This window comes from Arvicanthis niloticus, chromosome 1, assembly GCF_011762505.2.
Source record: "Arvicanthis niloticus isolate mArvNil1 chromosome 1, mArvNil1.pat.X, whole genome shotgun sequence".
NCBI classification, from domain to species: Eukaryota; Metazoa; Chordata; class Mammalia; order Rodentia; family Muridae; genus Arvicanthis; species Arvicanthis niloticus.
This window is the reverse complement of record NC_047658.1, coordinates 144,165,841-144,190,938: the sequence shown is the minus strand read 5'-3', so window position 1 is coordinate 144,190,938 and position 25,098 is coordinate 144,165,841. Positions and strand designations below refer to the sequence as shown.

Genomic DNA, 25,098 nt, shown 5'->3' with positions numbered 1-25,098 from the left:
ACTAATGTTTCTGTGCTTTCAGAAGGCTAGGAAACTGTTTAATGGAAGAAGGAAAGATCATGAAAGTGTGGCAAAACCGTGATACCTCCTAATTCCAGGTAATGTACACATAGAAGCTTGTTGTGTTCTTTCAACTTTTATACACATCTAAAACTCTTTGTTAAAAAAATTCAAGTTAAAAGGGAAGACCTCCAGTTCTTTTCAACTCTACCAGTCAAGTCTTGATCTGCTTCCTCAAGAAATATTTATCTAGGCTGATGAAAGGGCTTAACAGGTTAAGGGGCTTGCCACTAAGCCTGATGATGTGCGTTTGATTCCGCACAGTGGAAGAAGAGAACTGACTCCAAAACTTGGCCTCTGAGCTTTACATGTACCCGGTAGTATGCATGTTCCCCCTATTCTACACACGAAATAAGTAACAGTAATTTTTTTTAAGAAGAAAATAATATGAAAAAACACATATTTCTCAAATCCTGGAGCCCAGGACTTTGGGTGTTACTAGTACATGGAATGCTGGAATCCCTACCCTCAGGAGCTTCCAGTCCAGCTAGATTAGATAGTCATACAAATGCATACACAATTATATGCAAACACTAGAATTTGCATAGAATACTTCAAAGGAAAGCTTTGATGTTGTTAATTAAAAAGGACATTTCTAGACTGCTCCTTTGAAGAACTGACAGGAAATCAAAGACCTGAAAAGAGATAAATTACTGAAAGGAAAGACAGAGTACCTGGGGGGTTGATGACTAAAGAGACAGATGCCTAGAGGGGCTGGGGGTGCAGCTTAGTTGTCAGCATCCGCCTAGCTTAGAAAGCCTTGAGTTCAGTCCTCAGCACTTCAGGTCCATGCTGTAATCCCAACATTTGGGGAAGTGCAAACAAGAAGATCAGAAGTTCAAGGTTATCCTCAGTTAGTTGGAGCCCTCAGCTATATGAGACCCAGTCTCCCCTACACACACACACACACACACACACACACACACACACACACACACACACCAGAAGGGGGTTGACTGAGGAGAGGGAGCTCTTGGGGATCCTGTTCTCAATCTGCTGAAAAGCCTCAAAGGGGAACGGCAGGCCAGGTGCCCATTAGAGAGCTCTTTGATCACAGGGAGCAGACAGAAGGGGCATGTTTGTATATGAATGGATTTCTTTACAAGGATACACTCGAAATCAATACAGTAGCGGCCTCTGGGTGTGGGAACTGGAAAACTAGATAAGGTTAGAGGCTTAATTTTCTTGCTGTGTGCTTGGTCGTAAAGGATAATTTTGATTCTTTTTGTGCACAGATAATTCAGCCACATACATTTAACCCAGGTCAGCGGCCGACTCTTTACCCTGACTCCTTTCCCACAAGGCAGTGCAAGGCACAGATCCTAGACACACTCACCCTTCTTAGGGGCAGCAGACTTTATTATATCTGTTATTATATTTATTCTTCAGAGTCCTTTGATTTCTTTCCTGGGGGGGTCTCACTCTACTACTGAAACTGCCCTTGGACTCATGACAATTCTCTTTCTCAGCTTCTCAAATGCTGGGGTGACTGGCATGTAACCCAATATCAGTTCAGAGAGCTTCAACCAGCTTAGCCAGAGTGCCTTCGTCCTCCAAATTAACCAGCAGCGGTGCTTGACACCCCCAGGGGAGCCCAGCTTCAGACTCAGCAGGCAGAGGAGCACCGCCAGACAGACAGAATGCACACCTCCTGCAGGTGCCAGCCTCTGGTTCTCTGTGAAGACAGTACTACACCCTGCTGGTGGCACAGGTGACTTCTTACTTGAGTCTCTTCTCTTCTGGCCTGAGTTTACTGGCCAGCGTGGGAGACTGAATAAACAGCTAGCTGCCTGGTGGCCCCAAGCCAGGGATAAGTGCTGGATCTCAAGGAGGCTCTTTCAGCCAGCCAGGGAGGAGCCCCAGATGTAGTGAGCCATTTAACACAGCAGGTAAGGTCCTTTGGGGACTAATGGCCTGTTGGATGCCAAATTCTTGGGTTTTTTTTTTTTCTCAAGCAAGGTAGATACACACACACACACAAGCACAGAGTCACCATTGAGTTATATAGCAGTCAAATGGAAGGTAGACATATGACATATTTCAGACTAAACCAATGTTTCTTAGTGATCACTGGACTTCATCCCCCTTCTGCCTTTAGAAACATGGCCTTCCAGAAGGCCCAAGAAGGATGGATTCCAGAGAATGCTGGAGTTTTGAAAGTCTGTTAAGACCATGGCTCTTGAGGTACTGCCCATGACCAAATGTTCAGGAATGTGTCTAGCCTGCATGGATGACTGGTTCCTAGAGGGAACTCTAGAGTGAATGCAGGGCTGTCCAAGGACTTATGGGGGTATTACTCCAGGCTTGTGGAGGGTACAGCCTCTGAAGAAGGCACCTTGTGGGAGCTCCGTCTTTAGTAAGTAACATTTTGCTTCATGAACCTCGAAACAGCAGCCAGCCCCGAGGTTAATCTGTTCTTGGTAGCCTGTTCGATGGCTTCTCTCCTTCCTCTTTCTCATCTTATTCAATGCAATTATTGGATGGCGACTTATGTGAAGATTGTCTCTGTGGCCTGCAAGAATACGGCTCACAGGAACTTGACAGACTCTCTGGTGGTGGGACTGTGGGTTATATTTTGGTTCTTCCCCATTTCTCTTTATTTCTGACACACGCTTACTTTTGCAGTGCTGAAAGATGCTTTGGTCCTTTTCGAGTTTGTGTGGGGTTTTTTGGTTTGTTTTGTTTCGTTTTGTTTTGCGGAATGTGTGTATGCCACCAAAAAACTAGAAACTATGGTTTTCTGGTTTCGTGTCAAAGTACAAAATGATCCTCAAAAAGAGCTTAGAAAAGCTAAGGTGTAGTTGCTACAAAGGTTTTGGATTCATTCCTCCCCTCGCCCTCCATGTTCCTTAAATGATTAAAAAGTTCAACTTTCTCTCAATTCTGCGGCCCTCCATTCTCCACCCCCACTTCTGCCCCCAACACCTGCTAGCTGGGTCGCCCTCTTGAACCATATTCTTCACTTCAGCTGCCCTCAGTAGATTAACTTTCTAAACTGGGAAAGCAATACTCCACCCCGCTAAGCAGAGGCAGTTTCGCTAAGACAGATGGAAACAGAAATGGACCACATTCACTTGGTGATTTGCATAGGGCCAGACACTGCAAACTGGAGCCTCAGAACTCAGCCAATGCCTTCTTAGAACTCCTGAAAAGCCACCCTCCTCTTGTGCTCAGGTCTCATTTTGTGACCCTTCATCCCTTAAGGACTACAGCTACATGATGGGGGGTGGGGCGGTAAGGGGGTGTCGAAGTACACCCGAGAGAGTCATGCTGCCTTGGTTCAACTCTTCATGCTACCTCTTTGGCTCTGGAGACTTAAATAAATCACTTCATTAAACCTCTGCCCTCAACAACAAAGTTGTGACATCGTGAACTGGATGGAATTGTGCCCGTGACACCGATGGAAAGTGTACCATGCACCCAAGCTATCGTCAGTATTGGTGACTCTGCCATGCCTTCCTAGGGGCTCTCAGCAATCATAGAAGTTTCTCAAACCTAGATTTCTGTTTCAATTGAAAAAAAAAATAATGTGTGGGTGCTTTTAGTCCCAATACTCAGGAGTTTGAGTCATGAGGATGACTTGAGCCAGGAGTTCAAGGCTAGCCTAGGCAGTAAGACCCCAGATAAAAAACAAAGCATTCATTTTCTTTTGGAATGATTAGAAAAATTTTGTCTGGATTTCATCCAAGGTGTCACAGGCATGAGGGAAAAGAATTCTGCGTTGATTGTTAAGCTATCCCTGAACGGTTGCTCAGAACAGTGTTCTGTGCATACAATAAGAAAGAGGAGAAGGAGGAGAAAAGAGAAGCTAAGGATGGGACAGTGCGAACAAAAGATCTTACTGCAGAAGGTCAGATGGCAGAGCCATCCATGAGGAAGAGCCCCTGAAGGAGGTCAGAGTTCAGTCACCTTAAATGACGTCATGGACAAAGCTGGAGAGAAAGCTGTGTTTGGTTATTTGAGATTCATAATTGTACATCTAGAATATGGTTCTCAACTAGAGGTTTTGTTCCCAGGGAACATGTTACAACATGTAAAGGTCTTTGTCACACTTGGAGGTGGAGAAGGGAGCTTCTGGTATCACTAGACAGAGAATCAATGTCTTCCCTGCACAGGACAACCCCCTACAACAGAGCTGTCCAGCCCCAAAGGCCACTGGGGTGGGAAGTCCCAAAATGGTGACTGTCTGCTAAAGGGCTTTTCAGTGTTTTTAGATACTTTTGTCCCTTATAACAAGCCGTGTTCTCAGACTCAACTCACCATTGCATCTCCTCTTCCTGCCATCACCTTCAGGGCTCCTGCTCACTCGCCTGATGTCCTCAGGTCTCTTAAAGGGGAAAAGAAACAAAACAAAGGACAGCAGCAGCTAGGTAAGCTGGCGTCACAATAAAGTCCCAGGCCCAGAAGCCTCCTCACCAGTGCCCCTTCAGATAAGTCAACACTTTCCACTCAAATGGGCAGCCATCCAGGAAGATTCAATGAAAAGAGCTTCAGCGGCGCCCCCCAAACACACACACACACACACACACACACACACACAGAGCAACACTAAAACAACAACAAAAAGTTTATCAAGATTTTAATCAGAAAGGGTTCTCTTAGTTCTTAGGGAATGCATCTCAGCAATCCAACAACAGAGGACTGGGACTGCCAGCTGCTGACCCTGCTAACTCAACACTACAACGCTGTGGTAAACCCATAAATTTGTTTTAAAGAATGTTTGCCTCCCTTTATTATATGACCCTCTTGGATGTCTTTTTCTAAGAGGAGGAGCCTAGCTTCCAAGAATCTGAGTTCAAGCAAGGGAGACTGCTCAGAGGAACTGAATCTTCCATGTAAGTGTATAGACCCAGACTCGGGCCCCTTGAGGACGTAAAGCATATCCCTTCTTAGAAACTGCCTCTCTGCTCACGTCAAGAGAGGAAATGGAAAGGTCTTTCCATGAAGCCAAGAGCACAGGGAGGGGCAGGTAGGAGTACTGGGATGTTTCTCCAAATACAGTCCCTCTCAGGACTACTTGACTTTGGTAGCTAATACAGGGCTGAGATGACTCGAGCAAGCACAAATGGCATTCCAGAAAATCAACTACCACAAATCAGGAGTTTCAGAAAAGCAATAGCTTGGCAGCATCTTTAAGAGCCATTGAAGATGTTAGCAAGGCTGAAAGGGATGGTTTAAGAACAGATGCTGGACATGGTCATGCAGGCCGTTCATACCTGCACTAGTGAGGCAGAGGCAAGCAGACCTTTGTGTGTTTCAGGCTAATCTGGTCCACATACTGAGTTCCAGGCCAGCCAGAGCTACATAGTCGAGAGCCTTTCTCAAAAGTTGCACAGCCAGTGAGATGGTTCAGCTGGGAAAAAGCAGTCGACACCAAGCCTGACCACTGAGTTCAGTCCTGGGAACCCACATGATGGTGGAAGGGGAAAGCCCACTCCCAAAGGTTATCCTATGACCTCCCCACTGGACTGTGGCATGCACACACAGGCTCATGCATAAGCTCACACATGTGCATGCGTGTTCATGTGTGTGTACATATGTGCACAAAGAATTAATGTAATACAAATATTTTAAAAGACCCAAGCATTTGAAAAGAGTTGGCACCAGGGTCAGATTTAATGTCCCAGTGGCTCTCAAGAGCTACTACTCTTTACTGAGCCATTTTGGCCATTGTGCAAGGTACCGTTTCTCTTTGGTTCATTTAATCCTCGTAACAGCCTGTGAGACCCGTTTGCTTATCCATCCCTGAACTGCAGAAGAGGGAAGTCTGTGGAGTCAGAGGTTAGGAGGAATCCTACCAAAGTCTGCCTGTATACAGATCTGAATGTGTGGCAGGCAAGGTAATTTACCAAGGCCCCCAAGACTTGTATAAAAGCACCAGCAGAGGATTTAAGAAGCCAAAACCAGCAAGGGAGTAGGGGTCAGGCAGCAGAGATCTGAACAGTCTGACTGCAGGACCATCCTCGAGGGTCTAGAGACTGAATGCGTGGAATGCAGCTCCTTATGCAGTAGTGGATCAAAATGGGCATTCATGTGTTAACAGCAAATCGTGGGGTCACCACCTCTTGGGCCCTGATCCCTTTGTACTAAAGCGGAAAAATATCTGAGATGGGTGGACATAAATTTTTAGGTCAACTTTGAAATGTTCATATTAGCCCGGTGAGGTAGGAGTACATATCTTTAATTTCTGCACTCAGAGGCAGAGGCTTGCAGATTGCTGAGTTCAAAGCCAGCCTGGTATACAGAGCAAATTCTAGGGTAGCCACAACTACACCTGTCGCAAAAAAATAAAATAAAATAAAATAAAATAAAATAAAGCTTATTTTACATAGGGAAATCCTGTCTCAGAAAAAAATAAAATGTTGATATTGTAGAGGCTCACACCTGTAATCCCAGATTAAAAGCAGAAAAATCAGGAATTCAAGGTCCTCTCTAGTTATGGATAGAGTTCAAAGTTTATATCAAAATTAGAACAGGAAGATACTGTATAAATTTGCATGCCCTCCTTGCACAAGGGCCTTGCTCATCCTCTCTGTTACTGAGTTTCTGCCTATGTGCTGCTGAATCCAGCACCCCCGTTACTGTATAACAAAGAGCATGTCGCTGCCCCACACTTGGGGGCCACTATGTCCCAGCCCAAGCTGCTGCTCTGGTCTGAGGGTCAGGGTCTAGCAAGAGAGAGAGTGGGGATGGAGGGGCAAGAGACTCGAAGAATGGAGACAAGACAGAGGTTCTGATCAAGTCTTGTTTATTGAATGGAAATCCTGGGTATTTTTACTCTTTGCCACGTGCCTTGTAGGCGTAGATACCACGTGCGCCTTACAGGTGTGGATACCACATTCGCCTTGCAGCTAGAGGCACTAAACAGCAGAACAAGCTATGTGGGATAAACAAGATTTTATCAGAGTGTGCTCAGCTATTGTGGGCTGTTAAAAAACAAGTCTCTTGTCAGAGTATATGGCTTGAGATGGCTGCAAAGACGATAGCCGCTTTCTGCTAGGAGTCGGCTCCCAACAAGAGCAAACATTTTTCTCTCCCAATGCTTCTTCTCCCATGAGACCCACCCAGACTGATCTCAAACTCCTAGAAACAAAATTAAGTGATTCTCCCACCTCAGCCTCCCTAGCAGCTGGGACCCAGGCACATGCTATGGCTCCCGGATGACATAGATTTCCCCAGGGAATCCAGCTAGAGGGTAGGAATGTTGTTCTGTTTGCACTGTGTTTCTTTGTATGATTACTTTCTGTTTATGATGAGTCACGCTGGTTTCTCACTTACAGTCACTAGTTAGAGTTCTCTTTAAAGATGAACTTATAAGTTATGTGATGTAAAGAAAACCGGTTAAATGGGAGTCGGCAAGATAAAAAGGGAAACAAAGGGAGAAAGGGGTTTATTTCATCGTACACTTCCAGGTGATAGTCTATGGTTGTGGGAAACTCAAGGCAGGGACTTGAGCTAGTCACACCACATCCATAGTCACGAATGGAGACAAATAAATGCACCCATGCTCACATGCTTACACTCAGCTTGATTTCTCCACTCTTGCTCAGTTAGCCTAAAGAATGGTACCACCCACAGTGGGCTTGGTGTTCTCACATCAATTAACAGAGATAATCTCCCACAGATATGCCCACAGGCCAACACAAAGTGGACAATCCCCATGAGACCCCCTTCCCAGGTGATTATAGGTTCTGTCGAGTTGACAATTAAAGCTGACCATTGTACGTGTAGCTTGGAAGCTAACACATAACCTTTGTCTTCCAACCACCACCCCCCTCCCTCACAGTCACAGATCTGAGATGTATGAGTTTGTGCTGAGAACTAAGAATTCGAATTAAGCTACCATGAGCTGTTAATATCACAGGTCAACCTGGCTATGCAAAAATTTTGGGAACCATAGAAAATTAGGCCCTTGAGGAAGGGAGAGCCTAGAGATCGGAGGAAGTTGGAATGGAGTGTGCAGGCATAAGAGGAGGACCCCGAAGGGCGCCATGTCACTTTCCCATTTTGATCCATATCATGCCTGCTAGGATTAACATGAACCAATCAACTGGCATTTGTGAATAACAACATTTAGTTTGTTGTTAAGTTGGTTTGAAGCATACTGGCCATCAAAGGACTTTTCAAATTGCTTTGTTATGTACTCTGTCACCCAGCCTGACTTTTTGTTTGTTTTTGTTTATGAGACAATATTTCCCTGGGTAACAGTCTCGAACTCACAGAGATCTGCCTGCCTCTGCTTCTTAAGTGCTAGGACTAAAGGTGTGTGCTACCACACCCAACTTCCAGACTATTTTTTTAAATGTATGTCATGTTCATTTATATGCAAGTTCATGTATGCGCACATGTGTGGCAGCCAAAGGACAGATTAAGGTGTCATCTTCAGGAAACACCATTCACTTCCTTCGAGACAAAGTCTCTCATTACCCTGAGGCTCACCAGTTAGGCTGGCCTGCTGGCCAGAAACCCCAGATATCTGCTGTCTCTAAACCCAACAACGGGATTAGAAGTGCAAGTCTCCACACTCATTCATTTAAGTGAGTGTTGAGAATCAAATTCAGGACCTGAAGTGTAAAGCAAGCTCTTAATTAACTGAGCCATCTCTTCAGTACAGACTGGCTACTATTAACATTTTGAACTTAATTTCATGATCCTACTCTGTTTTGGGGGGAGGGTAGAACTGAGATGAGATTTTTGTTTTGTTGAGTGTACATGTGACATTAGCCTGTGTATGTGCAGGTGTGACCATCTCTGGAACCCAGAGGTCAATGTCACATGTCGCCCTCTGACACGTCTACTTTGGTTTTTTTTGTTTTTTTTTTTAAAGACAGCGTCTGTCTTAGTTAGGGTTTCTGTTGCTGCTGCAACAAAATATCATGACCAACAAGCAAGTTGAGAGGAAAGGATTTATTCAGCTTACCCTTTCCACATTGCTGTTCATCACCAAAGCAAGTCAGTTCAGGAACTCAAGCAGGAATCTGGAGGCAGGAGCCGATACAGAGGGATGGAGGTGTGCTGCTTACTGGCTAGCTCCCCTTATAGAGCCAGACCACCCCCAGTGACATACTTCCTCCATCAAAGCCACACCTCCTAACTCTCCTAAACAGCACCACCAACTGGGAACCAAGTATTCAAATACCCAATACTGTGGGGACATTCTCACTCAAACCACCAGACGTGGGTCCTGAGGATTAAAGCTAAATGTATACTGTACACACTGGACCTTCTCCCCTTTGTAAACACTGTTAGCAGTGTGGTCCTTCATGGGTTACGGGACATCTAGTGAACAAGATCTTGGATATTTCTTGGATCTGTCCCACTGAATGTTATTCACATGCTGAGATCCTGACTGGGATGTGCTGTTGCAAGGTGTTGGAAGGGTCTTGAAAGTGGAGTTCCAGAGGTGGAAGTAATGCATCTATGCCCCCTTATAGGACCTTTCTTCCTGTATCTCTCTATTCTCTATACTTGAGGGCACAGTATGAAAATAGTCATGTATGTATCAGTGAGGGACCTCAACCAACACTGGATGCATCCTCTCCTTGATCTTAGGCTCTTAGTCTCCAGAACGGTGAGGGATATACTCAGTCTATTCTAACTCAGTAGCGTTAGGACAGACCAAGCAAGCCGATGGAAGCAAACTGAAAATGTGGTGTGCACACAGAGAGACACACTGACACCATCTCTGCTGACTGCCACTCAGGGTTCTACTCCACAGTGCTACCCCTGCTGCCATTGGCCTGCACCTCACTCCACCTTGCAGAAGCCTCAGGCCCTCCCCAAAGCTTGACTTCCTTGTTTCTTTTATTCCTGATCTTCTTTTCTAAAGTTAGAGTAAGACTGACTGGGCCCCTCTCGGAAGAACTCTTTGAGGGCAAGAGAATGACTCACAACCACCTGTCACTCCAACACCAGAGAACTGGACACCCTCTTCCTACACACACACACACACACACACACACACACACACACACACACACACTTTTTAAATAAGTCTTCCAATGCATTAATCAAAGAACCTTCATGATCCTTTACAAGTTATCATATGTTGTGAATAACAGTGATAGCAATAACTAACATTGGTCAGTGATCATGCCCTCTATTAAAGGCTCCTTTCATAGGCATTGGTCCTTTAGCCCCCACAACAAGATTGCAGGGCTATTGTTATGAGTACTATGGTGATTTGAATGAAAATGGTCCTTATAGGCTCAAAGGGAGTGGCAATATCGGGAGATGTGGCCTTGTTGAAGTGAGTGTGGCCTTGTTGGAGGAAATGTGTCACAGAGGTGGGGTGGGATGGGGGTGAGCTTTGAGATTTCAGAAGCTGAAGCCAGGCCCAGTCTCTCTTCTCTTCTTCCCCTTCCCCTTCCCCTTCCCCTTCCCCTTCCCCTTCCCCTTCCCCTTCCCCTTCCCCTTCCCCTTCCCCTTCCCCTTCCCCTTCCCCTTCCCCTTCCCCTTCCCCTTCCCCTTCCCCTTCCTCTCTCTCTCTCTCTCTCTCTCTCTCTCTCTCTCTCTCTCTCTTCCCACTGCCTGCCAATCCAGATGTAGAACTCTCAGATACCTCTCCAGCACCAAGTCTGCCTGCATGCTGCCAAGCTACTGCCCATGACAATAATGGACTAAAACTCTGTGATGGTTTGAATACTCTTGACCCATGGGGAGTGACACTATTAGGGGGCATGACCTTGTTGGAGTAGGTGTGGCCTTGTTGGAAGAAGTGTGTCATTGTGGGGGTGGGCTTTGAGGTCCTATGCTCAATGTCTGCCCAATGTGAAGGAGAATCCCCTCATGGCTGCCTATAGAAGACAATCCTCTCCTGGCTGCCTTCTGATCAAGATGTAGAACTCTCAGCGCCTTCTCCAGGACCCTGTCTGCCTGCTCGCTGACATGCTTCCTGCCATGATTATAAGGGACCAAACCTCTGAAACTGTAAGCCAGCCCCAATTAAATGCTCTCGTTTATAAGAGTTACTTTGGTCATGGTGTCTCTTCACAGCAATAAAACTCTAACAAGACAGTCATCCTAGGCTATGTAGGGTGTTCAAAGTCAGCTTCTGCTACATGACTCGAAAGTAACAAACAAAAAAATGCCAGACTGTTTAAGAACAGTCAGACTTTGAGGAGCTGGTGATGTGGCTCTGTGCTGGAACTGTCACTTTGGCTTGCCTAGCACGCAAAAGGTCCCTGGGACAGGGAGGGAATTAAGGGATTGAAGGAGAAAAGGAAGAGGTAGAAAAGGGTGAAGGAAGAGAAGAAAGGGAAGGAGGGAGGGAGGGAAGGATTAAAGGAAGGAGGGAGTAAGAAAAAGAACACCCAGGCTTTGGTAGCCTCCTGCCTCTTGAGTTCTTCAGAATGAGGGCTGTCAGAAGCAAGCAGAAGCCAGGCGACTGGCAGGGAGGGAAACAGCCCCTGACAAGTTCCCATCTTTCCCTGAGGACACACAGTTCTCTCTATGCCTGTCACGTTTTCTCACTGACTGGTATCAAGTGAGCCCTGGCGCAGGAAGTCAATCACACAGCAGTTCTCAACTTGTGGGTCACCTAAAGACCACCGGAAGACACAGGTATTTACATTACTGATTCGTAACAGTAGCCACGTTACTGTTATGATATGGCAACAGAGATAATTTTATGGTTGGGGGTCACCACAGCAGGAGGAACCGTATTAAAGGGTCACAGCATTAGGGAAGGGGAGAACCATGGCAATAATACTTGAACAATATTACCAAACAGACTTCACTGCTCGCCAGGAGATGTGGGGCACAGCAAGCAGGCAAAGACGGCACAGGGGGCAACTTGTTCATCTTGTCAGAGGAGAACTGAGGTCCACAAGTGGGTGCACGCTTACATTTTGGAAAAGAAGTATCAATATCCATATTTTGACCTGTTTTTATCTATAAGAAGGTTTGGGTTTAAAGAGCCATGGAGGAGCTTAGCCTGAGTCACACAGTGTCGACTTACAAGTTTACTGCTCCTGGAATCCCTTTGATTTTTTTTTTTTTTCTTTTGGGATTCTACTTTTCTTTTTTTGAGCATCTAGCCCTTCTTTTGCTCCAATTTTATGTAGATCTGCTAATCAGAAATTACCAGTACACACCAGAGCTGGGATTCGAACCCAAGGAACCTGACTCATTCCACAGAAATGGCTGTAGCCTGCTTCCTGATGTCCAGATGTAACATTTTCACTTGCACATCATTTGAGGTTTATTATTCTAAATAGAGAGATACACAATAGAACTCCTTCACCATTCGAATACCCAGATACAAAGAACATGTTAGCTAAGGTTTAAAGTTATGAAAAATAAAAGTTCTCTCATAATGGGACGGGCTTTAGGGTCTGTTTTTCAAGAGAATGCTAATCTAATTGCCCCTGGGAATATCAATTAAGAATCAAGAAGTATATTATGATTTAATTGTTTATTATACAAAAAATGATATGGTCCCGTCATTTGTTGCATGCTTTCCCTCTATCTAGGAGGATATTTAACTAAGCAATCACGGATATTACCTAGCACAGCTGATGCAAGTGCAGCCAAATAGGCCCTGCAATAACACTCCGCAGCCTGGGCAAGGTTGGCTGGGAGTGAGCACACAGCACTTAGCTGCCCCTTTGGGTGTGTTTGCAGATACATTTGCGATTTCATGCCCAGTTTTTGACGTTAAGCATTAATCTGAAATGGGCACTGAAACATCAATAAAGTCTACATTTTGCCCCTTTTAATGAAAATGCCAGATATAGATTTAATGCAAAACTAAACATTTGGCTCAATATGTTCTACTCCAGTAAATTAGCTGGTGTTTGTCATTTTTTTTTTTAAACACCAGGGATTTAATGCCTCATTTCACATGGTTTTGTTAGAGGCAGATAGAAAGCTGATAAACAACCCATTTCAATTACAGTAGCCCCTCGTCACACTACTGAATCCGTCCTCAGAACCCATTTCCTTTACAAACTGTCTTGGGAGCTGAAGTGGCTCAACCCCTTTTAATCATTTGACTGAAGTGCAGCCCTGGCAAGGCTGCTTTTCTCAGACAGGTGCTGGATGGCGGCCCCAGAAATGACTCTCAGGAAGCCAAGAGCAAGACCAGTGTACCAGCCAGCCCTTCCTTTTTGCTCTTCAGATTCGTTAGCCCTGTGGGCTGGAGGCCAGCCTGTACTACATAAAGAGGTCCGGGCCAGCTACATAGCAGAACATTGTCTCCATAAAATAAAACAACAACAGCAAAGCATTATCCTCACCATGGCCGTGAGAGATCCATGTAACGATTCCCAATTTGGGAACTGAGACCCAAAGATGGAGCTGTACAGCATGCAGAGGACAAGTCTCGGATTTCAACACTCCTATTCCTGCTGGCATCTGGGGACTGCCTTTCTCTTCTCTCCTCAGATGTGCAGTATTTGATATTTAAAGGGATTGTAAATGCCACCTCTTCCAGGAAGTCACTTCTCATAGCCTGCCATTGACTGTCCTGCTCGTGTGGTTTTAGGGCAGAGTATGCCGAAATCCTTAGAGTGTATCTAAGTAAACCTAGGTATCTCTAAGTCCGTGTAAGAGAAAGAGCTGCCTCTTACACATCCTTAATACATAGCAGGAGTCTCCTGCCAGATGCATTCAAGAAGCATTTTTTTTTGTATCTTTATAAAGCAGATAATTTTCAGTATCTCCAACCTGTTGATAGAAGGATACTGTATACCACAGTCATGGCAGCAAGTCTTAAAGTAAACCTGTCTGGGTTGAGGGCTCACTGCATGAGCTCAGGAAAACACTGAAAGCATCTCTGAGATTCAGATTTCTCCTTGTACAAAGTGCAATAGTAATTACTACAAAAGGTTTTCTCGAAGTCCAATGGCAGAGAAGATGGAGAGATGACTCAGCAGTTAAGAGCACTGGCTGCTCTTCTGGAGGACATGAGTTCCATTCTCAGCACCCATATGTCAGCTCACAACCTTCTGTAACTCTAGTTCCCTGGGATCCAGTGCCCTCTTCTGGCCTCCACTGACACTGCGTTCATGTGGTACACAGATAACACATTATAGGCAAACACTCTATGGTGGTTTGAATATGCTTTGCCTATGGCAAATGGCACTATTAGAAGGTGTGGCCTTGTTGGAGTAGATGTTGCCTTGTTGGAGTAGGTGTGGCCTTACTGTAGGAAGTGTATCACTGTGGGGTTGGGCTTTGAGGACCTATGCTCAAGTTCCCCCCAGTGTGGAAGATACCCCCCTCCCAGCTGCCTATGGAAGACAATTTCTTTCTGGCTGCCTTTAGATCAAGATATAGAACTCTCTGCTCCTCCAGCACCATATCTGCCTGCATAAGAATTACCTTGGACGCCTTTAATCCCAGCATTTAGGAGGCAGAGGCAGGCGGATTTCTGAGTTCGAGGCCAGCCTGGTCTGACAGAGTGAGTTCCAGGACAACCAGGGCTATACAGAGAAACCCTGTCTCAAAAAACCAAAAAGAATTACCTTGGTCATGGTGTCTCTTCACAGCAATAAAACCCTAAGACATACTCACACATACAAAATAAAATAGAGTATTTTCAAAGTCCAATGGCAGAGGTGTGCAGCGGCTTGAGCCAGTGCCTGAGGTGAGACAATGTCAGATGAACATTGATTATTATTTTCCCAAAAGTTTGTAATTCTGCAGCATAGGCAAGAATGTCACACTTGCTTGTTGACCACTTTGTTTTCTTAGTTACTTACTGGTTTGTTTCTGAGCTAGAGTCTCCTACAAGTCAGGCTGGCTTAAACTCACTTATGTAGCCAAGAATTGCCCTCAGATTCCACTGTTATCCATAATGATGACCAGAACAGCTTCCTGAGATTAGCAAACTAGCTCTCCAAGTCTTGGGTACACATTGATTGAACAGGTTTGCCTCCGAAACCCAAATACAAGTATGTGCTAATACCCTGGCTGACTGTCTACATTCTAAAAATTGAAAAAGAAAAGTGGGCCATTTAGTTTGCCTGAGTAAGATCTCAGCTGACAAAGTTCAGGGACATTTACTGATGACCTGTTACATAAGATCATTGGAAGAGAAATTACTTAAGACAGCCCAGGACCAGATATTGACAAGCCCCGGACTTAGCCACATGGCTGGAGTCCATAGTCCTCAGTCCCAGTCCTGTGTACTCACAGAAAGATATTTGTGGAGATATTAAGGTATACAAAGCCTGCTTTTTCTTCTGATCATCTTGACTTCACTTCCCAGATGCTAGAGTGACAGGTCTAGTTAGACATTGCTGGAGACTAAACCCAGGCTTCAAATGTGCTACTGAGATCACCCCTCACCCATGGATCCCAGCTCTGAAGATGACTTTTCGAAAACTTGCCCACTGGCTGACACAAGCAGCATGTTCAATCTATGTTTACCAAAGATCTGCATAGATTGGAGAGTTAGCTTGCTAATCCCAGGAAGCTGTTCTGGCCAGTTTTTTATTGATAACTAACAGGAACATTGTGGTGGATAACTAACAGGCTGTTTCGAGAAGTGATAATGCCACTGGGACACGGAGGGCAGGCACCCGAAGTTCCACTCTTAAAACTCATAGGACAGACCAGGGCCAGAAGCTAAAGACTTTTAATAAGAAGTCTAGGAATAACTTCCAACCACAAGGCGGGCCATAAAAAAGGTTCCATACAGCTCTGCTGTTCAATAGCAGCAGCATCTGTATGACTGGCCCCACCCACAGCATCAAAGCCATTTGTAACTTGAGTGACCAGGAAGAGATTTGTTACCAACTTTAGACAGCTCAGGAGGGGCATATCAGAATGGAAAGCCGGTGGGATGTTCTAGAGCCTAACAGACTTTTATCTTGACATAAAATTTCATATTTGTATTTTAGTCGGCCAAGCATCCTTTCCCCTCCCAACTCCTACTAAGACACAACCCTAACTGTTCAAAGTCACTTAGTGCTCCACATTTATAGGGCCTTTCGTGGATGTCTGTAATGGTTTGCGTCCGTTTGGCCCAGAGAGTGGCACTATTAGGAGGAGTGGCCTTGTTGGAGTAGGTGTGTCACTGTGGGCATGGGCTTAATATCCTAGTCCTAGCTGCCTGAAAGTCAGTCTTCCACTAGCAGCTTTTGGGTAAAGATGTAGAACTCTCAGCACCTTGCCTGCCTGGATGCTGCCATGCTCCCACCTTGATAATGGACTGAATCTCCAAACCTGTAAGACAGCCCCAATTAAATGTTGTCCTTATAAGAGTTGCCTTGGTCATGGGGTCTGTTCACAGCAGTAACACGCTAACTAAGACAGAAGTTGGTACCAGAAGTGGGGTATTGCTGTGATAGGCCTGACCATGCTTTTGTTTGGAAGAATGTGGATTTGGGGACTTGGGATTTGGAAAGCAGAGGAATGCTTTAAATGGAGCTTATGGGCTATCCTAGGAGGAATATGGAAGACTTTGTTACTGAGAGTTTTACATCTTTATCTGAAGGCTGCTAGCGGTAAACTGACTTCCAGGCAGCTAGGATGAGACTCTTAAGCACATGCCCACAGTGACACACCTACTCCAACAAGGCCACACCTCCTAATGCCACCCCCTAGGCTAAGCATACACAAATCATCACAACATCCAAAAATAGGTCATCTGTGTTTTTATATTCAGAAATAGACTTTTACTAAGTAACTCATGCTGATCTTGAACTCATTCTGCAGTGTAGGAAGGCCTCAGGTTTTTACTCTCTTGTCTCTACCCTCCAAGCAGTTAGCATGTGCTGACTTGTGCTTCCAGGCCAGGCTTGGGTCTGCACCTGGCAGGCGCAGCACATAAGATGAATCACTGACTACTGATTAAGACCATTCCAAAATGCTGCCCAACAGCCATTCTTCAGGATGGCCTTGCTCTAAGAATATTCCCAGTGATGCTGGTATTATCCCAAAGGAACATGTTTTCCAAGAGCAATGCCTTATAACCAAACAAACTTGAAAGAGTCCCAGGGAAAACAAAATACTGTCATTCTATACCTCTATTTACCAAACTCTTTTCACAGGAAATTAATTCTAAAAGAAATAATGGTCCCTACATAATCAGAGACTTCTATAACCCAGCAAATTTTAGAAATGCTGTGTTAGATAAAATTAAATGTACTTCTCTGCTCTAAAGCATTCTCAGAGCCTTTAAGGTGTAATGTGCTGTGTCGCTATCCAAAAGAGAAAATGTGCCAAATTTCTCATATTTAGTTCACTCCTGAATCCTTAATTTTCCACATCCTACACTCTCTGAGTCTAGTCTATTTTATCATTTTTAAGAGAGTCTTGCATCCAGTGAAATGGCTCAGGGAAGCCTGACAACCTGGTCTATTTTCCCCCTGTCGACCAACCTGCCTCTTCTACCTTATCTTGACCTGTTTGGTTGATATGGCTAAGTTAATTGATTCCTGGAACCCTCATGGTAGGACAGAACTCCTACAATCTATCCACACACACAAATGTACACACGCACGCATGCATGCACGCACGCACGCAAGCAAGCAAGCAAGCACACATGCACACACACTTTTTAAAGAAGACACATAAAGAGAGAGAAATGACCTATTTCATTGCCTGAACTAGCTTCCAACTCCTAGGTTCAAACAATCCTCCTGCCTCAGCCTTAGAAGCTGGAACTATAGGCCTGTACTCATGCATTGGCTTAGACAAGTGTATTTCTCACAGTTGCTATGGAAACTTTTTTAAGCCTGAGACTTGGGGTTCATCTTCCATTCAGACTGTTGAAAGCCATGCAAGAATGTTGCTTTCTCAGTAACAAGGAAAAGGTAGCTAGACACAAACCCTTCCAAGGACAGACAGTACACATGAACTGTTTCTCTTTGGGCAAACACTGAGAACAGATAATCACCATAAAGAGGCTAAGGAGATAGCTCAGTCAGTAAAGGGCTAGCTTTGCAAGCACTGAGACCTCCTCAGCAAACATTTGCAAAGGTGTGAAAATGGAGATGTACCCGACTCATCCTCCAAGATCTCTATAAGGATAAGATAGTGATTGTCTGCCCTGACAGGGGGGTAGAGGGCTGTACCCAGGGATGGACTCTGATCCATCCCAGGTTGGGGACAAAACACTCTTTCAGTTCAGTTCAGTTTGAACTGATCAGACCAGGGCCAGATGAACACATCATATACCGAGTTGGTCCAAATGAGCTTGGAGACACTTCTCTCTCCTGAAGTATCTAAAGTGACAATTATAAAGGGAAACCCCACTGGTGTTTGGAAAGAGGAAGAGCAAGAATGGAGATAATTAAGTTCTGAGGACACTGTCTAATACCTGGACCACCAAAAATTTAACTCAATACATTTCTTTACAACACTCAATACTGTTTGGAAGATCTTCCAAACCAATTTAGTATTTGACACAATTCTATCTTTTTCGTTTCAAAAATACTTCAAGAGAAAATATCGGTGTTCTTGTAGCAGAATTCTGACAATAAAGCATTAGAGGTAAAATGAGAAGCACGGGTAACAAAATAAAAGTAGATTAAGTGGACTCCACCAAACTCAATGTTTTTCTGCATAAGAAGGAATTGTTTTTTAATTTAAAAAAAAATCCCACAAATTGGGAGAAACTATTTTTAAATACATGTATGAATTAATTCAGTACCTGAAATATGAGATTATTATAGGATCTATATTATATATCTGGACATGGTAATGGTGTGACACACCTTTAACATCAGCACTTGGGAGGCAAAAGCAGAAGGCAGGTCTAAGTTCAAGACCAGCCTAGTCTACATAGCAAGTTCCAGGCCAGCCAGGGCTATACCGTGAGACCCTGTCTTAAAAATAAATACACAGAAAATCTCTTATAAGTCAACAACAACAACACTCTCAATTTTTAAGTGGGCAGAGATTTTAACTAGGCATTTTTCTATAGTTGTGCAATGTACAAGCTACCAGAAGAAAGATGTTCAACTATATGTCCTCAGGGAAATACAAGTCAAAATCACAGTGAAAAACTACTTCAGACCCACAAGGATGGCTATACCCTAAAGAAGGGAGAAGATGAAGAATTTGAAATCCTTGTACCTTACTGGTAGGAATGTGAAATACTACAGCCATAACAGAAAACAATTTGGAAGATTTCTCCCTCCCCCACCCCCACAAAAAAAAAAGAATTATTATATGGCCTAGTAGTTCCACGTCCTTGATGTGTATCCAAAATAACTGAAAACATATCATTAAATAAATGCTTGTTCACATATGTCCGTAACAGCACTCTTCATAATGACTAACAACTAGAAACAACTAAAAGCCCTATCAATTCCAGAATGGATAAGCAAAGTTTATATATGCACAGGATGGAATATTACCAAGCCATCAAAAGTAATGAAAATTCTTACTATCTACGTATATGCTACATATAATGTGATGAACATTCAACAACTTGAATGTTCAAGGCCAGAGTGAGCAGGAGTCAGGGCAGGAGGGATATCCCAGGGGCTGAAGGGAACACACAATGGAAAGGGAGTGTTTGGTGGGTTTTAGTTTGTAGTTGTGATCATGTGCACAAGATCTACAAGCTGGGCCTATCAACACCCTGTTATGGGAAGGAGATGGGTTTGAGGGGCTATGGCCTTCCCTGAGGCTTATTACCAAGTAGTTATTGATGGGAAAAGAAAAGGCTCTCTCTCTTTCATACACACACACACACACACACACACACACAAGGAGCCCATACTTTTGTATCTAACCCCTCAGCCATGCTCCCATAAGTGAGCCACATGAAATTCATTGGTCATGGGGGAAAAAAACAAGGGCAAGAGGGACTACCAAGGTAAAGGAAGGGGATCAGCAGGCGGGAGGAAATCAAGAGAGGGTAATGGGTGTTTGACATGATCAAATATATTACATACATGTATGTCAGCATGAAACCATTATAATGTCTAATTAATTAATGTCTAATTAATATATGCTAATAAAAGCATTAAATAAAAAATTAATCTGGCTAGAAAATGTGAAAAGTGCAATTTATGAATTCTGAGGTAGAGTTGTTATGCTTTGATAAACTATTCCAAGCAGCAGGAGGGACGGCTGTAGTTTAGTGGCAGGCATCTTGCCTAGCACGCATGAGGCCCTGGGTTCAGACTCCAGCACCACCAGTGTGGTGCTGCACGTGTGTCGTCTCAGCCCTTGGGAGGCAGAGGAATGAAAGTCATACTCAGCCACAGATGAAGTTAGTAAGCAGCCTGGACTAGTGACCTTAACCAAAACCAAATAAAAACAACTAACTAAAAATTTACTTATAAAAAAAAATACATAACTTGTAAACATGGTACTTCAAATAAAAATGTTGAACAATAAAACTCTATGCAGATAAAAAAAAGTATTTTAGCACTCCACATTCAGATAGGATGGTTAATAATGAATAATATATATTAAGAAATTGTAGGCTTAAATTCCCTGGTCATGGAAAGCACTGTGTATTTCCTGATGCCTGAAATAATTTCTGAACACAGGCAGCTGTTCTGGCAAAAAGGTGTCCCAGTATATTTAAAGACCTGAATGAAATCAAGTAATTGCTTGGTGAAGCTAACAACTTTACCTTCATTTAACTAAACACCACCACACAAGACCAAAGCTGCCCCATTCACCTCCACCTACGTAACATCAAGTCATTACGGGAGGCAGGTGTCTTAAGAAACCACTTCCTCCAGACAGCTGAACCTAGACTCAGGGGACATTTTTTTAAACATTAATTGAATTAACCTGGTCTAATTTACAGTTAGTGGAAAGTGTGTTAGAAGGATTCCACCCGAAGCTAAGGAAAATGGAAACTTCGCACAAGCATGATCTCTAGTGCTTGCAATTTGTGAAATACTTTCGGAAATTGGTGGGAAACATTTGGGTTTCCTGCTTCTACTCACCCAATGGGGATGCTAGTAAAGTAGCAGCAACAGGCTACCTCAAACTGTGTCTTTTTTAGTTCTTCTTCTTCATGAACCAACACATTTTCAATACAACTCTTGACTGAAATTGAGAGGCATGAATCAGACCTTGAATGAAATGGCCAAGTTGGACAGGAAGAACAGCCAATAAAAACCACAGAAACACTTCCTCTTAAAATATATGCCGTAAAAATGGGGAAGGCTCTTTGGGCGTTTATTTCAGCCTCTACGGGCTGCTGTGTCCTCTCCCCACCCATTCAAACGCCTGCCAGCTCGTTCCAGCATTAGGACCCATGAGTAACTGCTGTGTTCCTTGATCCTCTAGAGGGGTGTTTCCTGTGGCCCTGGAATGGGAACTCGCATGGTGATGCGGGGCTTAAGGAGACAGGAAAATCTCTCTCTTTCGCAGAAGACATAGCTTTCAGTTTCATTGCGTCGTATGATATTCATTAAAAGCTTTAATGAAGCCAAATGCAATATTAAATTAAGCCAAATTAATGCAGTGCTGGATGCTGGCAACGCAGAAGCCACTGTCCTGCAGCGTTTAGAGCTCTTGGCAAAACAGACATGGACGGGTGACCCAAAATAATCCATTAGACAGTTGGAAACATGAAAGGACACGGAGCAGAGGCAGACAGGTTTTGAACGCTTTGAAAGATAATATCGTTTTTATCAATGGACTTCCACAGAGCTGTAAAGAAAGATAAAATCAAGAATTTGCAAGGAGACGGATACAACCGGAAATCGTTATATTATGCAAAATGAGCCTGATTCAGAAAAATGCAGGTTATCTAGTCCTAAAGGTGTGCAGAGGATTGGGGAAGCAGAGGCAGGTGGATCTCTGTGAGTCTGAGGCCAGCCCGGACTACATAAGAGTCCTAGAACAGCTGGAGCTATGTAACAGAGACCATGTTCCAGAGGGGCGTGGGGAAAGGGTGTGTGACAAAATTAGAAGTGGGTAGTCAAGGAGAGGAAGGGGTCTTACAGAAGTGGGGAATAGAGAGAGTAATGGGGGGTACATGTGATAAAAAGGGAGAGTGACTTGAAGAAGGAAGGAGGCCGGCCAGAGCCAGGAGATTGCACAAGGGAGGCAAGTGGGGAGAGAATTAATGAAAGCAAACTAGAACCCACAGATGTGAAGACACCATGATAAAACTCATTACCTTGTATACTAACTTAGAACGTTCATTCTAAAAAAAAAAAATTAAAATGAGATCACATATTTTATTATGCTCATTTCCCACCAGAAAACAAGTGTTCCCTTGGGTTTAGTCACCAGGTAGAAGAAAGTGCTACATTGACAAAAATTTTCCATCCCCACATTTTATTTCTAGACGTGCATTAAGGCAAATGAGTAAATAAATGCACAACAACAAATCCCATCCTGATGCAATTGTCCTATAAATAATAGAGCCAAGATGGTGGTTTATACCCGTAATCCCAGCAGGTGCAGACAAAGGCAGGTAGACCAGCAGTTCAAGGTCATCCTGGACTATGTGTGATCAAGTCTCAGACCTGGGGGCTGGGGGGGAGGAGGGAGGAAGGAAGGAAGGGAGGGAGGAAGGAAGGAAGGTAGGGAAAGAAACAGAGGAGCAAAGAACAAACTCTTTTCTAAGACTCAGCAGATTAAGTGAAGTTTCCACTGTAGTGTCTGAATAAATGAGACCAGATTCACTTCTCTGTGACAATTTCTTTTTCTTTTGTTTTTTTGTTTGTTTGTTTGTTTGTTTGTTTTTGTTTTTTGAGACAGGGTTTCTCTGTGTAGTCCTGGCTGTCCTGGAACTCACTCTGTAGACCAGGCTGGCCTCTGCCTCCCAAGTGCTGGGATTAAAGGCATGCGCCACCACTGCCTGGCTCTGTGACAGTTTCTTTACCTAGAAAACAGTGAAGCTGATAACAGAAACAACCTCAGTGTTTCATGGGGATAGAACATGAAAAGATGTCACACAATATTTAGGTCAGGTTTTTGGTGGCTAGTGCCTTTCAACCCAGCACTTGAAAGGCAGAGCCAGGTGGATATTGGTAAGTTTGAGGCCAGACAGGTCTACATGGTGAGTTTCAGGAGAGCCAGGGCTACACAGAGAAACCCCATCAATAATCATAATAATCCCTTACATAATACTTAGTATAAAATGCATACCTAGTATATATTCATCTATTTGTTGAACCTACAGTTTCCAGCGCTATGTTTCAGGCTAGAAACATACAACACTGAATAAAACAGATAAAAACCCTGACTCCCAGTGAATATCAGCGAAGAGACAGAGAACAAACAACTCAGTAAAAAAAATATATACTGAGCCAGGCATGGTGGCTTGCGCTTATACTCCTAACACAGGAAGGTAAGTTCAAACCCAGCCACATCTCTGTAGCCAGCCAGAGTTACAGACACACACACACACACAGAGAGACAGGCAAACACACACACACACACACACACACACACACACATTTTATACATACATATATGTGTATATATGTCTAATATATATACACATATGTGTATATATGTCTAATATATATATATATTAGACATATATACACATACATATATACATATATAATATATATATATATATATATATATATACACAAATATATATAAAGTGTATTTACTAGTGTTGGAGACTGAATCTAGGGCCTCGTGTACCACTGAGGTATATCTCTAACCATCTTTCTACGTTTCATTTTTGAGGCAAGGTCTCACTGAGTTGTCCAGGGTGGCCTGGGACTCATTCTGTTTACCAGACAGGCCATGAACTTTCAATCCCCCTGCCTCCGTCTCCTGAAAATGTTTCCTAGTGTAATAAATGAAATAGAGAAAAAGGAATTTGGGAGAGGGATAGGGAAGGGGATTTTGTGGCTATATACACAATGGCCGGGGGAGCCAGCCATGACAATACCCAGCAGAGGGGAGCTCCAGGGAGAACTATGGATTCAAACACAAAGCCACAGCCAGAACTCTGTGGCTGGCAGAGGAGAGCATGGGTCTATAATCCCTTACCCCAGATTCTGAAATCTGCAAACCTTTGGTGAGTAAAGTTACACTTAGCCCTGCCTCTTCCACCTCCAGACCTGAAATCCTGGGACTCCCTCTTGATAAGACAGCATCCCATTTCCTTTCTTCAAATTAGGAGCCCTGGCTGACTCTGCCGGGCTCTCTGAAGCATCCATACGTGCCCCAGGGTACCAAGTGTCTTATACCCTATCTGTTCTGCTATCACTGACCTTCTGCTTGTGGCCCTGTACTACTCACCTTGATTTCTCAAACCACTGAAGCTAAGTAGCCACATGGTTGGAAGCTAAGTCTCCTGCCTTCCAGCACAGGTTTCTCGCCCCAGCGAAAGCTGAATATTCCTACAAATTCAGGAAGGCACTGACATCTGAGGAGCCGAGATTGCTCATTTTCTGTTCTTAACAGGAAGATAAACTAATGAGTATAAAGCATGCCGGGTAGGGAGAATGGATAAGGACAAAAAAGAAAGCAGGAGGAAAGATGGAAGGACAGGTAAGCTATAAAAGAAAAATATAAAGCTTGAGACAGGCGGGAAGTGGTGGCTCATGCCTTTAAACCCAGCACTCGGGAGGCAGAGGCAGGTGGATCTCTTGAGTTTTAGATCAGCCTGGTCTACAGAGTGAGTTCTAGAACAGCCAGGACTACACAGAGAAGCCCTGTCTCAAAAACCAAACAAACAAAGAGACTGAGAAAAACCCAACAGGCTTTTCTCCCTTACAAGTACGTATGAATACAGGGAGGAGACCCTTTACAGTGTTAGCTCTTCTGTGTTTGTTCTTCTGCATATCTTAAGGGTTGGGTTTTTTTTGTTTGGTTTGTTTTGTTGTTTGTTTTTTTGTTTTTTTTTTTTTGTAATGTCAATCTCCCCTTTCAAATTAAAAAGGAATCCTAAAGAAGAGTTAGAAAATCCACAACTGAATAAACTTCCTGGGATGGGCAATCAGCCCTCACAGGTTTTAATCCAGGAAAAAAAAATCACCCTAAATTATCCCTGACCTTCTCCTTCTCCTAGAAAAGAAAAAGAAAGATAAGAGCTATACAGGAAAACCATCTGCAGCTTTGAAAACCTCACAGTGGCCGACGGATGCTCCAAAGTCATGATCCTCTGCAGACGGGAAACGGCAGCTCCAAGCT

At 43.9% G+C, this 25,098-nt stretch overlaps 1 long non-coding RNA gene across 1 annotated transcript; it reads left to right on the top strand.

Moving 5' to 3' along the window:
• LOC143436037 (uncharacterized) lies at window positions 1–25,014 on the top strand. The gene is made up of 2 exons (XR_013106283.1): window positions 1–98; window positions 24,977–25,014. It is a non-coding gene; the product is annotated as an uncharacterized LOC143436037 (long non-coding RNA).
• The last annotated feature ends 84 nt before the right edge of the window (window positions 25,015–25,098 follow it).